At 29.1% G+C, this 16,604-nt stretch overlaps 6 non-coding genes across 6 annotated transcripts; all 6 read left to right on the top strand.

Annotated features, from left to right (window-relative positions):
* Positions 1–2,145: 2,145 nt before the first annotated feature.
* On the top strand, positions 2,146–2,216 carry TRNAG-CCC (transfer RNA glycine (anticodon CCC)). The gene has a single exon. It is a non-coding gene; the product is annotated as a tRNA-Gly (tRNA).
* Positions 2,217–4,850: 2,634 nt separating this feature from the next.
* On the top strand, positions 4,851–4,921 carry TRNAG-CCC (transfer RNA glycine (anticodon CCC)). Its single transcript has one exon. It is a non-coding gene; the product is annotated as a tRNA-Gly (tRNA).
* A 2,636-nt stretch (positions 4,922–7,557) lies between these two features.
* TRNAG-CCC (transfer RNA glycine (anticodon CCC)) lies at positions 7,558–7,628 on the top strand. The gene has a single exon. It is a non-coding gene; the product is annotated as a tRNA-Gly (tRNA).
* A 3,783-nt stretch (positions 7,629–11,411) lies between these two features.
* TRNAG-CCC (transfer RNA glycine (anticodon CCC)) lies at positions 11,412–11,482 on the top strand. Its single transcript has one exon. It is a non-coding gene; the product is annotated as a tRNA-Gly (tRNA).
* Positions 11,483–13,553: 2,071 nt separating this feature from the next.
* On the top strand, positions 13,554–13,624 carry TRNAR-CCU (transfer RNA arginine (anticodon CCU)). The gene has a single exon. It is a non-coding gene; the product is annotated as a tRNA-Arg (tRNA).
* A 994-nt stretch (positions 13,625–14,618) lies between these two features.
* On the top strand, positions 14,619–14,689 carry TRNAG-CCC (transfer RNA glycine (anticodon CCC)). Its single transcript has one exon. It is a non-coding gene; the product is annotated as a tRNA-Gly (tRNA).
* The last annotated feature ends 1,915 nt before the right edge of the window (positions 14,690–16,604 follow it).

Genomic DNA, 16,604 nt, shown 5'->3' with positions numbered 1-16,604 from the left:
CTAGCGCAGAAAAAACACATTTTAAATCTTATATTAGGTATCAAACTAATATGAAATGTATTAGTCTTAAAACATTTTAAGAGATTATATTTAAAATGTTATACTATCTATCAAACTAATAAGAAATGTATTAGTCTAAAAACAATTTAACATGACATATAACCTACATGACCTACAAGATGACTGGATGCACCACATTGTAGTTAAATATGGCAGTAATACTTTCTTTATACTTAGAACATTTGTTTACTTGTGACACTAACTTTAAGATCTCATAGCTTTTTTCTGCTGACAATAACATTTATTAATAAACTGAATCTGCATAACAAATTCATTAGCACAACTTTTTTGACAAATAAATACATCCATGGATCAAAGAAATATTTTTCTTAATTAGGGAAAGCTATGCAGCAGTGCAATTAGTAAATTTTCAATAAAAAAGATATTCATGTCACATAGTTTTGAATATACATCTATTTTCTTGTGGAGCATTACAAACCAGCAGCATTAGTAGTGTAGGGGTATAATGCAAGATTCCCATTCTTGCGACCTGGGTTCAAATACCAGCTAGCGCGGAAAAAAATATGTTTTAAATTTTATATTAGGTATCAAACTAATATGAAATGCATTAGTCTTAAAACATTTTAAGAGATTATATTTAAAATGTTATACTATCTATCAAACTAATATGAAATGTATTAGTCTAAAAACTATTTAACATGACATGTATCCTACATAATGACTGGATGCACCACATTGTAGTTAAATATGGCAGTAATACTTTATACTTAGAAAATGTGTTTGCTTGTGACACTAACTTTAAGATCTCATAGCTTTTTTTCTGCTGACAATAACATTTATTAATAATACATCCATGGAGCAAAGAAATATTTTTCTTAATTAGGGAAAGCTATGCAGCAGTGCAATTAGTAAATTTTCAATTAAAAAGATATTCATGTCACACAGTTTTGAATATACATCTATTTTCTTGTAGAGCCCTATATGTCAGCAGCGCTACTAGTGTAGGGGTATCATGCAAGAGTCTCATTCTTGCGACCTGTGTTCGAGTACCGGCTAGCGCAGAAAAAGCACATTTTAAATCTTATATTAGGTATCAAACTAATATGAAATGTATTAGTCTTAAAACATTTTAAGAGATTATATTTAAAATGTTATACTATCTATCAAACTAATAAGAAATGTATTAGTCTAAAAACAATTTAACATGACATATAACCTACATGACCTACAAGATGACTGGATGCACCACATTGTAGTTAAATATGGCAGTAATACTTTCTTTATACTTAGAACATTTGTTTACTTGTGACACTAACTTTAAGATCTCATAGCTTTTTTCTGCTGACAATAACATTTATTAATAAACTGAATCTGCATAACAAATTCATTAGCACAACTTTTTTGACAAATAAATACATCCATGGATCAAAGAAATATTTTTCTTAATTAGGGAAAGCTATGCAGCAGTGCAATTAGTAAATTTTCAATTAAAAAGATATTCATGTCACATAGTTTTGAATATACATCTATTTTCTTGTGGAGCCCTATAAGCCAGCAGCGCTACTAGTGTAGGGGTATCATGCAAGAGTACCATTCTTGTGACCTTTGTTCGAGTACCGGCTAGTGCAGAAAAAACACATTTTAAATCTTATATTAGGTATCAAACTAATATGAAATGTATTAGTCTTAAAACATTTTAAGAGATTATATTTAAAATGTTATACTATCTATCAAACTAATATAAAATGTATTAGTCTAAAAACAATTTAACATGACATATAACCTACGTGACCTACAAGATGACTGGATGCACCACATTGTAGTTAAATATGGTAGTAATACTTTCTTTATACTTAGAAAATGTGTTTACTTGTGACACTAACTTTAAGATCTCATAGCTTTTTTCTGCTGACAATAACATTTATTAATAAACTGAATCTGCATAACAAATTCATTAGCACAACTTTTTTGACAAATAAATACATCCATGGATCAAAGAAATATTTTTCTTAATTAGGGAAAGCTATGCAGCAGTGCAATTAGTAAATTTTCAATAAAAAAGATATTCATGTCACATAGTTTTGAATATACATCTATTTTCTTGTAGAGCATTACAAACCAGCAGCGTTAGTAGTGTAGGGGTATCATGCAAGATTCCCATTCTTGCGACCTGGGTTCAAATACCAGCTAGCGCGGAAAAAATACATTTTAAATCTTATATTAGGTATCAAACTAATATGAAATGTATTAGTCTTAAAACATTTTAAGAGATTATATTTAAAATGTTATACTATCTATCAAACTAATAAGAAATGTATTAGTCTAAAAACAATTTAACATGACATATAACCTACATGACCTACAAGATGACTGGATGCACCACATTGTAGTTAAATATGGCAGTAATACTTTCTTTATACTTAGAACATTTGTTTACTTGTGACACTAACTTTAAGATCTCATAGCTTTTTTCTGCTGACAATAACATTTATTAATAAACTGAATCTGCATAACAAATTCATTAGCACAACTTTTTTGACAAATAAATACATCCATGGATCAAAGAAATATTTTTCTTAATTAGGGAAAGCTATGCAGCAGTGCAATTAGTAAATTTTCAATAAAAAAGGTATTCATGTCACATAGTTTTGAATATACATCTATTTTCTTGTGGAGCATTACAAACCAGCAGCATTAGTAGTGTAGGGGTATAATGCAAGATTCCCATTCTTGCGACCTGGGTTCAAATACCAGCTAGCGCGGAAAAAAATACGTTTTAAATCTTATATTAGGTATCAAACTAATATGAAATGCATTAGTCTTAAAACATTTTAAGAGATTATATTTAAAATGTTATACTATCTATCAAACTAATATGAAATGTATTAGTCTAAAAACTATTTAACATGACATGTATCCTACATGATGACTGGATGCACCACATTGTAGTTAAATATGGCAGTAATACTTTATACTTAGAAAATTTGTTTGCTTGTGACACTAACTTTAAGATCTCATAGCTTTTTTTCTGCTGACAATAACATTTATTAATAATACATCCATGGAGCAAAGAAATATTTTTCTTAATTAGAGAAAGCTATGCAGCAGTGCAATTAGTAAATTTTCAATTAAAAAGATATTCATGTCACAGAGTTTTGAATATACATCTATTTTCTTGTAGAGCCCTATATGTCAGCAGCGCTACTAGTGTAGGGGTATCATGCAAGAGTCTCATTCTTGCGACCTGTGTTCGAGTACCGGCTAGCGCAGAAAAAACACATTTTAAATCTTATATTAGGTATCAAACTAATATGAAATGTATTAGTCTTAAAACATTTTAAGAGATTATATTTAAAATGTTATACTATCTATCAAACTAATAAGAAATGTATTAGTCTAAAAACAATTTAACATGACATATAACCTACATGACCTACAAGATGACTGGATGCACCACATTGTAGTTAAATATGGCAGTAATACTTTCTTTATACTTAGAACATTTGTTTACTTGTGACACTAACTTTAAGATCTCATAGCTTTTTTCTGCTGACAATAACATTTATTAATAAACTGAATCTGCATAACAAATTCATTAGCACAACTTTTTTGACAAATAAATACATCCATGGATCAAAGAAATATTTTTCTTAATTAGGGAAAGCTATGCAGCAGTGCAATTAGTAAATTTTCAATTAAAAAGATATTCATGTCACATAGTTTTGAATATACATCTATTTTCTTGTGGAGCCCTATAAGCCAGCAGCGCTACTAGTGTAGGGGTATCATGCAAGAGTACCATTCTTGTGACCTTTGTTCGAGTACCGGCTAGTGCAGAAAAAACACATTTTAAATCTTATATTAGGTATCAAACTAATATGAAATGTATTAGTCTTAAAACATTTTAAGAGATTATATTTAAAATGTTATACTATCTATCAAACTAATATGAAATGTATTAGTCTAAAAACTATTTAACATGACATGTATCCTACATGATGACTGGATGCACCACATTGTAGTTAAATATGGCAGTAATACTTTATACTTAGAAAATTTGTTTGCTTGTGACACTAACTTTAAGATCTCATAGCTTTTTTTCTGCTGACAATAACATTTATTAATAATACATCCATGGAGCAAAGAAATATGTTTCTTAATTAGGGAAAGCTATGCAGCAGTGCAATTAGTAAATTTTCAATTAAAAAGATATTCATGTCACATAGTTTTGAATATACATCTATTTTCTTGTAGAGCCCTATATGTCAGCAGCACTACTAGTGTAGGGGTATCATGCAAGAGTCTCATTCTTGCGACCTGTGTTTGAGTACCGGCTAGCGCAGAAAAAACACATTTTAAATCTTATATTAGGTATCAAACTAATATGAAATGTATTAGTCTTAAAACATTTTAAGAGATTATATTTAAAATGTTATACTATCTATCAAACTAATAAGAAATGTATTAGTCTAAAAACAATTTAACATGACATATAACCTACAAGATGACTGGATGCACCACATTGTAGTTAAATATGGCAGTAATACTTTCTTTATACTTAGAACATTTGTTTACTTGTGACACTAACTTTAAGATCTCATAGCTTTTTTCTGCTGACAATAACATTTATTAATAAACTGAATATGCATAACAAATTCATTAGCACAACTTTCTTGACAAATAAATACATCCATGGATCAAAGAAATATTTTTCTTAATTAGGGAAAGCTATGCAGCAGTGCAATTAGTAAATTTTCAATTAAAAAGATATTCATGTCACATAGTTTTGAATATACATCTATTTTCTTGTGGAGCACTACAAACCAGCAGCGTTAGTAATGTAGGGGTATCATGCAAGATTCCCATTCTTGCGACCTGGGTTCAAATCCCGGCTAGCGCAGAAAAAAATACATTTTAAATCTTATATTAGGTATCAAACTAATATGAAATGTATTAGTCTTAAAACATTTTAAGAGATTATATTTAAAATGTTATACTATCTATCAAACTAATATGAAATGTATTAGTCTAAAAACTATTTAACATGACATGTATCCTACATGATGACTGGATGCAAAACATTGTAGTTAAATATGGCAGTAATACTTTATACTTAGAAAATTTGTTTGCTTGTGACACTAACTTTAAGATCTCATAGCTTTTTTTCTGCTGACAATAACATTTATTAATAATACATCCATGGAGCAAATAAATATTTTTCTTAATTAGGGAAAGCTATGCAGCAGTGCAATTAGTAAATTTTCAATTAAAAAGATATTCATGTCACACAGTTTTGAATATACATCTATTTTCTTGTAGAGCCCTATATGTCAGCAGCGATACTAGTGTAGAGGTATCATGCAAGAGTCTCATTCTTGCGACCTGTGTTCGAGTACCGGCTAGCGCAGAAAAAAACACATTTTAAATCTTATATTAGGTATCAATCTAATATGAAATGTATTAGTCTTAAAACATTTTAAGAGATTATATTTAAAATGTTATACTATCTATCAAACTAATAAGAAATGTATTAGTCTAAAAACAATTTAACATGACATATAACCTACAAGATGACTGGATGCACCACATTGTAGTTAAATATGGCAGTAATACTTTCTTTATACTTAGAACATTTGTTTACTTGTGACACTAACTTTAAGATCTCATAGCTTTTTTCTGCTGACAATAACATTTATTAATAAACTGAATCTGCATAACAAATTCATTAGCACAACTTTTTTGACAAATAAATACATCCATGGATCAAAGAAATATTTTTCTTAATTAGGGAAAGCTATGCAGCAGTGCAATTAGTAAATTTTCAATAAAAAAGATATTCATGTCACATAGTTTTGAATATACATCTATTTTCTTGTGGAGCATTACAAACCAGCAGCATTAGTAGTGTAGGGGTATAATGCAAGATTCCCATTCTTGCGACCTGGGTTCAAATACCAGCTAGCGCGGAAAAAAATATGTTTTAAATTTTATATTAGGTATCAAACTAATATGAAATGCATTAGTCTTAAAACATTTTAAGAGATTATATTTAAAATGTTATACTATCTATCAAACTAATATGAAATGTATTAGTCTAAAAACTATTTAACATGACATGTATCCTACATGATGACTGGATGCACCACATTGTAGTTAAATATGGCAGTAATACTTTATACTTAGAAAATGTGTTTGCTTGTGACACTAACTTTAAGATCTCATAGCTTTTTTTCTGCTGACAATAACATTTATTAATAATACATCCATGGAGCAAAGAAATATTTTTCTTAATTAGGGAAAGCTATGCAGCAGTGCAATTAGTAAATTTTCAATTAAAAAGATATTCATGTCACACAGTTTTGAATATACATCTATTTTCTTGTAGAGCCCTATATGTCAGCAGCGCTACTAGTGTAGGGGTATCATGCAAGAGTCTCATTCTTGCGACCTGTGTTCGAGTACCGGCTAGCGCAGAAAAAACACATTTTAAATCTTATATTAGGTATCAAACTAATATGAAATGTATTAGTCTTAAAACATTTTAAGAGATTATATTTAAAATGTTATACTATCTATCAAACTAATAAGAAATGTATTAGTCTAAAAACAATTTAACATGACATATAACCTACATGACCTACAAGATGACTGGATGCACCACATTGTAGTTAAATATGGCAGTAATACTTTCTTTATACTTAGAACATTTGTTTACTTGTGACACTAACTTTAAGATCTCATAGCTTTTTTCTGCTGACAATAACATTTATTAATAAACTGAATCTGCATAACAAATTCATTAGCACAACTTTTTTGACAAATAAATACATCCATGGATCAAAGAAATATTTTTCTTAATTAGGGAAAGCTATGCAGCAGTGCAATTAGTAAATTTTCAATTAAAAAGATATTCATGTCACATAGTTTTGAATATACATCTATTTTCTTGTGGAGCCCTATAAGCCAGCAGCGCTACTAGTGTAGGGGTATCATGCAAGAGTACCATTCTTTTGACCTTTGTTCGAGTACCGGCTAGTGCAGAAAAAACACATTTTAAATCTTATATTAGGTATCAAACTAATATGAAATGTATTAGTCTTAAAACATTTTAAGAGATTATATTTAAAATGTTATACTATCTATCAAACTAATATAAAATGTATTAGTCTAAAAACAATTTAACATGACATATAACCTACGTGACCTACAAGATGACTGGATGCACCACATTGTAGTTAAATATGGCAGTAATACTTTCTTTATACTTAGAAAATGTGTTTACTTGTGACACTAACTTTAAGATCTCATAGCTTTTTTCTGCTGACAATAACATTTATTAATAAACTGAATCTGCATAACAAATTCATTAGCACAACTTTTTTGACAAATAAATACATCCATGGATCAAAGAAATATTATTCTTAATTAGGGAAAGCTATGCAGCAGTGCAATTAGTAAATTTTCAATAAAAAAGATATTCATGTCACATAGTTTTGAATATACATCTATTTTCTTGTAGAGCATTACAAACCAGCAGCGTTAGTAGTGTAGGGGTATCATGCAAGATTCCCATTCTTGCGACCTGGGTTCAAATACCAGCTAGCGCGGAAAAAATACATTTTAAATCTTATATTAGGTATCAAACTAATATGAAATGTATTAGTCTTAAAACATTTTAAGAGATTATATTTAAAATGTTATACTATCTATCAAACTAATAAGAAATGTATTAGTCTAAAAACAATTTAACATGACATATAACCTACATGACCTACAAGATGACTGGATGCACCACATTGTAGTTAAATATGGCAGTAATACTTTCTTTATACTTAGAACATTTGTTTACTTGTGACACTAACTTTAAGATCTCATAGCTTTTTTCTGCTGACAATAACATTTATTAATAAACTGAATCTGCATAACAAATTCATTAGCACAACTTTTTTGACAAATAAATACATCCATGGATCAAAGAAATATTTTTCTTAATTAGGGAAAGCTATGCAGCAGTGCAATTAGTAAATTTTCAATAAAAAAGATATTCATGTCACATAGTTTTGAATATACATCTATTTTCTTGTGGAGCATTACAAACCAGCAGCATTAGTAGTGTAGGGGTATAATGCAAGATTCCCATTCTTGCGACCTGGGTTCAAATACCAGCTAGCGTGGAAAAAAATACGTTTTAAATCTTATATTAGGTATCAAACTAATATGAAATGCATTAGTCTTAAAACATTTTAAGAGATTATATTTAAAATGTTATACTATCTATCAAACTAATATGAAATGTATTAGTCTAAAAACTATTTAACATGACATGTATCCTACATGATGACTGGATGCACCACATTGTAGTTAAATATGGCAGTAATACTTTATACTTAGAAAATTTGTTTGCTTGTGACACTAACTTTAAGATCTCATAGCTTTTTTTCTGCTGACAATAACATTTATTAATAATACATCCATGGAGCAAAGAAATATTTTTCTTAATTAGGGAAAGCTATGCAGCAGTGCAATTAGTAAATTTTCAATTAAAAAGATATTCATGTCACACAGTTTTGAATATACATCTATTTTCTTGTAGAGCCCTATATGTCAGCAGCGCTACTAGTGTAGGGGTATCATGCAAGAGTCTCATTCTTGCGACCTGTGTTCGAGTACCGGCTAGCGCAGAAAAAACACATTTTAAATCTTATATTAGGTATCAAACTAATATGAAATGTATTAGTCTTAAAACATTTTAAGAGATTATATTTAAAATGTTATACTATCTATCAAACTAATAAGAAATGTATTAGTCTAAAAACAATTTAACATGACATATAACCTACATGACCTACAAGATGACTGGATGCACCACATTGTAGTTAAATATGGCAGTAATACTTTCTTTATACTTAGAACATTTGTTTACTTGTGACACTAACTTTAAGATCTCATAGCTTTTTTCTGCTGACAATAACATTTATTAATAAACTGAATCTGCATAACAAATTCATTAGCACAACTTTTTTGACAAATAAATACATCCATGGATCAAAGAAATATTTTTCTTAATTAGGGAAAGCTATGCAGCAGTGCAATTAGTAAATTTTCAATTAAAAAGATATTCATGTCACATAGTTTTGAATATACATCTATTTTCTTGTGGAGCCCTATAAGCCAGCAGCGCTACTAGTGTAGGGGTATCATGCAAGAGTACCATTCTTGTGACCTTTGTTCGAGTACCGGCTAGTGCAGAAAAAACACATTTTAAATCTTATATTAGGTATCAAACTAATATGAAATGTATTAGTCTTAAAACATTTTAAGAGATTATATTTAAAATGTTATACTATCTATCAAACTAATATAAAATGTATTAGTCTAAAAACAATTTAACATGACATATAACCTACGTGACCTACAAGATGACTGGATGCACCACATTGTAGTTAAATATGGTAGTAATACTTTCTTTATACTTAGAAAATGTGTTTACTTGTGACACTAACTTTAAGATCTCATAGCTTTTTTCTGCTGACAATAACATTTATTAATAAACTGAATCTGCATAACAAATTCATTAGCACAACTTTTTTGACAAATAAATACATCCATGGATCAAAGAAATATTTTTCTTAATTAGGGAAAGCTATGCAGCAGTGCAATTAGTAAATTTTCAATTAAAAAGATATTCATGTCACATAGTTTTGAATATACATCTATTTTCTTGTGGAGCCCTATAAGCCAGCAGCGCTACTAGTGTAGGGGTATCATGCAAGATTCCCATTCTTGCGACCATAGTTCAAATCCCGGCTAGCGCATAAAAAAATACTATATCTTATATTATCTTATATTAGGTATCAAACTAATATGAAATGCATTAGTCTTAAAACATTTTAAGAGATTATATTTAAAATGTTATACTATCTATCAAACTAATATGAAATGTATTAGTCTAAAAACTATTTAACATGACATGTATCCTACATGATGACTGGATGCACCACATTGTAGTTAAATATGGCAGTAATACTTTATACTTAGAAAATTTGTTTGCTTGTGACACTAACTTTAAGATCTCATAGCTTTTTTTCTGCTGACAATAACATTTATTAATAATACATCCATGGAGCAAAGAAATATTTTTCTTAATTAGGGAAAGCTATGCAGCAGTGCAATTAGTAAATTTTCAATTAAAAAGATATTCATGTCACACAGTTTTGAATATACATCTATTTTCTTGTAGAGCCCTATATGTCAGCAGCGCTACTAGTGTAGGGGTATCATGCAAGAGTCTCATTCTTGCGACCTGTGTTCGAGTACCGGCTAGCGCAGAAAAAACACATTTTAAATCTTATATTAGGTATCAAACTAATATGAAATGTATTAGTCTTAAAACATTTTAAGAGATTATATTTAAATGTTATACTATCTATCAAACTAATAAGAAATGTATTAGTCTAAAAACAATTTAACATGACATATAACCTACATGACCTACAAGATGACTGGATGCACCACATTGTAGTTAAATATGGCAGTAATACTTTCTTTATACTTAGAACATTTGTTTACTTGTGACACTAACTTTAAGATCTCATAGCTTTTTTCTGCTGACAATAACATTTATTAATAAACTGAATCTGCATAACAAATTCATTAGCACAACTTTTTTGACAAATAAATACATCCATGGATCAAAGAAATATTTTTCTTAATTAGGGAAAGCTATGCAGCAGTGCAATTAGTAAATTTTCAATTAAAAAGATATTCATGTCACATAGTTTTGAATATACATCTATTTTCTTGTGGAGCCCTATAAGCCAGCAGCGCTACTAGTGTAGGGGTATCATGCAAGAGTACCATTCTTGTGACCTTTGTTCGAGTACCGGCTAGTGCAGAAAAAACACATTTTAAATCTTATATTAGGTATCAAACTAATATGAAATGTATTAGTCTTAAAACATTTTAAGAGATTATATTTAAAATGTTATACTATCTATCAAACTAATATAAAATGTATTAGTCTAAAAACAATTTAACATGACATATAACCTACGTGACCTACAAGATGACTGGATGCACCACATTGTAGTTAAATATGGTAGTAATACTTTCTTTATACTTAGAAAATGTGTTTACTTGTGACACTAACTTTAAGATCTCATAGCTTTTTTCTGCTGACAATAACATTTATTAATAAACTGAATCTGCATAACAAATTCATTAGCACAACTTTTTTGACAAATAAATACATCCATGGATCAAAGAAATATTTTTCTTAATTAGGGAAAGCTATGCAGCAGTGCAATTAGTAAATTTTCAATAAAAAAGATATTCATGTCACATAGTTTTGAATATACATCTATTTTCTTGTAGAGCATTACAAACCAGCAGCGTTAGTAGTGTAGGGGTATCATGCAAGATTCCCATTCTTGCGACCTGGGTTCAAATACCAGCTAGCGCGGAAAAAATACATTTTAAATCTTATATTAGGTATCAAACTAATATGAAATGTATTAGTCTTAAAACATTTTAAGAGATTATATTTAAAATGTTATACTATCTATCAAACTAATATGAAATGTATTAGTCTAAAAACTATTTAACATGACATGTATCCTACATGATGACTGGATGCACCACATTGTAGTTAAATATGGCAGTAATACTTTATACTTAGAAAATTTGTTTGCTTGTGACACTAACTTCAAGATCTCATAGCTTTTTTCTGCTGACAATAACATTTATTAATAATACATCCATGGAGCAAATAAATATTTTTCTTAATTAGGGAAAGCTATGCAGCAGTGCAATTAGTAAATTTTCAATTAAAAAGATATTCATGTCACACAGTTTTGAATATACATCTATTTTCTTGTAGAGCCCTATATGTCAGCAGCGCTACTAGTGTAGGGGTATCATGCAAGAGTCTCATTCTTGCGACCTGTGTTCGAGTACCGGCTAGCGCAGAAAAAACACATTTTAAATCTTATATTAGGTATCAAACTTATATGAAATGTATTAGTCTTAAAACATTTTAAGAGATTATATTTAAAATGTTATACTATCTATCAAACTAATAAGAAATGTATTAGTCTAAAAACAATTTAACATGACATATAACCTACATGACCTACAAGATGACTGGATGCACCACATTGTAGTTAAATATGGCAGTAATACTTTCTTTATACTTAGAACATTTGTTTACTTGTGACACTAACTTTAAGATCTCATAGCTTTTTTCTGCTGACAATAACATTTATTAATAAACTGAATCTGCATAACAAATTCATTAGCACAACTTTTTTGACAAATACATCCATGGAGCAAAGAAATATTTTTCTTAATTAGGGAAAGCTATGCAGCAGTGCAATTAGTAAATTTTCAATTAAAAAGATATTCATGTCACATAGTTTTGAATATACATCTATTTTCTTGTGGAGCATTATAAACCAGCAGCGTTAGTAGTGTAGGGGTATCATGCAAGATTCCCATTCTTGCGACCTGCGTTTGAGTCCCGGCTAGAACAGAAAAAAAAATATTTTAAATCTTATATTAGGTATCAAACTAATATGAAATGTATTAGTCTTAAAAATTTTAAGAGATTATATTTAAAATGTTATACTATCTATCAAACTAATAAGAAATGTTTTAGTCTAAAAACTATTTAACATGACATGTATCCTACATGATGACTGGATGCAAAACATTGTAGTTAAATATGGCAGTAATACTTTATACTTAGAAAATTTGTTTGCTTGTGACACTAACTTTAAGATCTCATAGCTTTTTTTTCTGCTGACAATAACATTTATTAATAATACATCCATGGAGCAAAGAAATATTTTTCTTAATTAGGGAAAACTATGCAGCAGTGCAATTAGTAAATTTTCAATTAAAAAGATATTCATGTCACACAGTTTTGAATATACATCTATTTTCTTGTAGAGCCCTATATGTCAGCAGCGCTAATAGTGTAGGGGTATCATGCAAAAGTCTCATTCTTGCGACCTGTGTTCGAGTACCGGCTAGCGCAGAAAAAACACATTTTAAATCTTATATTAGGTATCAAACTTATATAAAATGTATTAGTCTTAAAACATTTTAAGAGATTATATTTAAAATGTTATACTATCTATCAAACTAATAAGAAATTTATTAGTCTAAAAACAATTTAACATGACATATAACCTACATGACCTACAAGATGACTGGATGCACCACATTGTAGTTAAATATGGCAGTAATACTTTCTTTATACTTAGAACATTTGTTTACTTGTGACACTAACTTTAAGATCTCATAGCTTTTTTCTGCTGACAATAACATTTATTAATAAACTGAATCTGCATAACAAATTCATTAGCACAACTTTTTTGACAAATAAATACATCCATGGATCAAAGAAATATTTTTCTTAATTAGGGAAAGCTATGCAGCAGTGCAATTAGTAAATTTTCAATAAAAAAGATATTCATGTCACATAGTTTTGAATATACATCTATTTTCTTGTGGAGCATTTCAAACCATCAGCGTTAGTAGTGTAGGGGTATCATGCAAGATTCCTATTCTTGCGACCTTGGTTCAAATCCCAGCTAGCGCAGAAAAAAATACATTTTAAATCTTATATTAGGTATCAAACTAATATGAAATGTATTAGTCTTAAAACATTTTAAGAGATTATATTTAAAATGTTATACTATCTATCAAACTAATATGAAATGTATTAGTCTATAAACTATTTAACATGACATGTATCCTACATGATGACTGGATGCACCACATTGTAGTTAAATATGGCAGTAATACTTTATACTTAGAAAATTTGTTTGCTTGTGACACTAACTTTAAGATCTCATAGCTTTTTTTCTGCTGACAATAACATTTATTAATAATACATCCATGGAGCAAAGAAATATGTTTCTTAATTAGGGAAAGCTATGCAGCAGTGCAATTAGTAAATTTTCAATTAAAAAGATATTCATGTCACATAGTTTTGAATATACATCTATTTTCTTGTAGAGCCCTATATGTCAGCAGCACTACTAGTGTAGGGGTATCATGCAAGAGTCTCATTCTTGCGACCTGTGTTCGAGTACCGGCTAGCGCAGAAAAAACACATTTTAAATCTTATATTAGGTATCAAACTAATATGAAATGTATTAGTCTTAAAACATTTTAAGAGATTATATTTAAAATGTTATACTATCTATCAAACTAATAAGAAATGTATTAGTCTAAAAACAATTTAACATGACATATAACCTACAAGATGACTGGATGCACCACATTGTAGTTAAATATGGCAGTAATACTTTCTTTATACTTAGAACATTTGTTTACTTGTGACACTAACTTTAAGATCTCATAGTTTTTTTCTGCTGACAATAACATTTATTAATAAACTGAATCTGCATAACAAATTCATTAGCACAACTTTTTTGACAAATAAATACATCCATGGATCAAAGAAATATTTTTCTTAATTAGGGAAAGCTATGCAGCAGTGCAATTAGTAAATTTTCAATTAAAAAGATATTCATGTCACATAGTTTTGAATATGCCTCTATTTTCTTGTGGAGCATTACAAACCAGCAGCGTTAGTAATGTAGGGGTATCATGCAAGATTCCCATTCTTGCGACCTGGGTTCAAATCCCGGCTAGCGCAAAAAAAAATACATTTTAAATCTTATATTAGGTATCAAACTAATATGAAATGTATTAGTCTTAAAACATTTTAAGAGATTATATTTAAAATGTTATACTATCTATCAAACTAATATGAAATGTATTAGTCTAAAAACTATTTAACATGACATGTATCCTACATGATGACTGGATGCAAAACATTGTAGTTAAATATGGCAGTAATACTTTATACTTAGAAAATTTGTTTGCTTGTGACACTAACTTTAAGATCTCATAGCTTTTTTTCTGCTGACAATAACATTTATTAATAATACATCCATGGAGCAAATAAATATTTTTCTTAATTAGTGAAAGCTATGCAGCAGTGCAATTAGTACATTTTCAATTAAAAAGATATTCATGTCACACAGTTTTGAATATACATCTATTTTCTTGTAGAGCCCTATATGTCAGCAGCGATACTAGTGTAGAGGTATCATGCAAGAGTCTCATTCTTGCGACCTGTGTTCGAGTACCGGCTAGCGCAGAAAAAACACATTTTAAATCTTATATTAGGTATCAAACTAATATGAAATGTATTAGTCTTAAAACATTTTAAGAGATTATATTTAAAATGTTATACTATCTATCAAACTAATAAGAAATGTATTAGTCTAAAAACAATTTAACATGACATATAACCTACATGACCTACAAGATGACTGGATGCACCACATTGTAGTTAAATATGGCAGTAATACTTTCTTTATACTTAGAACATTTGTTTACTTGTGACACTAACTTTAAGATCTCATAGCTTTTTTCTGCTGACAATAACATTTATTAATAAACTGAATCTGCATAACAAATTCATTAGCACAACTTTTTTGACAAATAAATACATCCATGGATCAAAGAAATATTTTTCTTAATTAGGGAAAGCTATGCAGCAGTGCAATTAGTAAATTTTCAATAAAAAAGATATTCATGTCACATAGTTTTGAATATACATCTATTTTCTTGTGGAGCATTACAAACCAGCAGCGTTAGTAGTGTAGGGGTATAATGCAAGATTCCCATTCTTGCGACCTGGGTTCAAATACCAGCTAGTGCAGAAAAAAATATGTTTTAAATCTTATATTAGGTATCAAACTAATATGAAATGTATTAGTCTTAAAAATTTTAAGAGATTATATTTAAAATGTTATACTATCTATCAAACTAATATGAAATGTATTAGTCTAAAAACTATTTAACATGACATGTATCCTACATGATGACTGGATGCACCACATTGTAGTTAAATATGGCAGTAATACTTTATACTTAGAAAATGTGTTTGCTTGTGACACTAACTTTAAGATCTCATAGCTTTTTTTCTGCTGACAATAACATTTATTAATAATACATCCATGGAGCAAAGAAATATTTTTCTTAATTAGGGAAAGCTATGCAGCAGTGCAATTAGTAAATTTTCAATTAAAAAGATATTCATGTCACACAGTTTAGAATATACATCTATTTTCTTGTAGAGCCCTATATGTCAGCAGCGCTACTAGTGTAGGGGTATCATGCAAGAGTCTCATTCTTGCGATCTGTGTTCGAGTACCGGCTAGCGCAGAAAAAAACACATTTTAAATCTTATATTAGGTATCAAACTAATATGAAATGTATTAGTCTTAAAACATTTTAAGAGATTATATTTAAAATGTTATACTATCTATCAAACTAATAAGAAATGTATTAGTCTAAAAACAATTTAACATGACATATAACCTACATGACCTACAAGATGACTGGATGCACCACATTGTAGTTAAATATGGCAGTAATACTTTCTTTATACTTAGAACATTTGTTTACTTGTGACACTAACTTTAAGATCTCATAGCTTTTTTCTGCTGACAATAACATTTATTAATAAACTGAATCTGCATAACAAATTCATTAGCACA

Source organism: Pseudophryne corroboree, chromosome 3 (genome assembly GCF_028390025.1).
Source record: "Pseudophryne corroboree isolate aPseCor3 chromosome 3, aPseCor3.hap2, whole genome shotgun sequence".
Taxonomy (NCBI): Eukaryota; Metazoa; Chordata; class Amphibia; order Anura; family Myobatrachidae; genus Pseudophryne; species Pseudophryne corroboree.
Note: the sequence above shows the minus strand (reverse complement) of the source record. Positions and strands in the feature narration are given on the sequence as shown.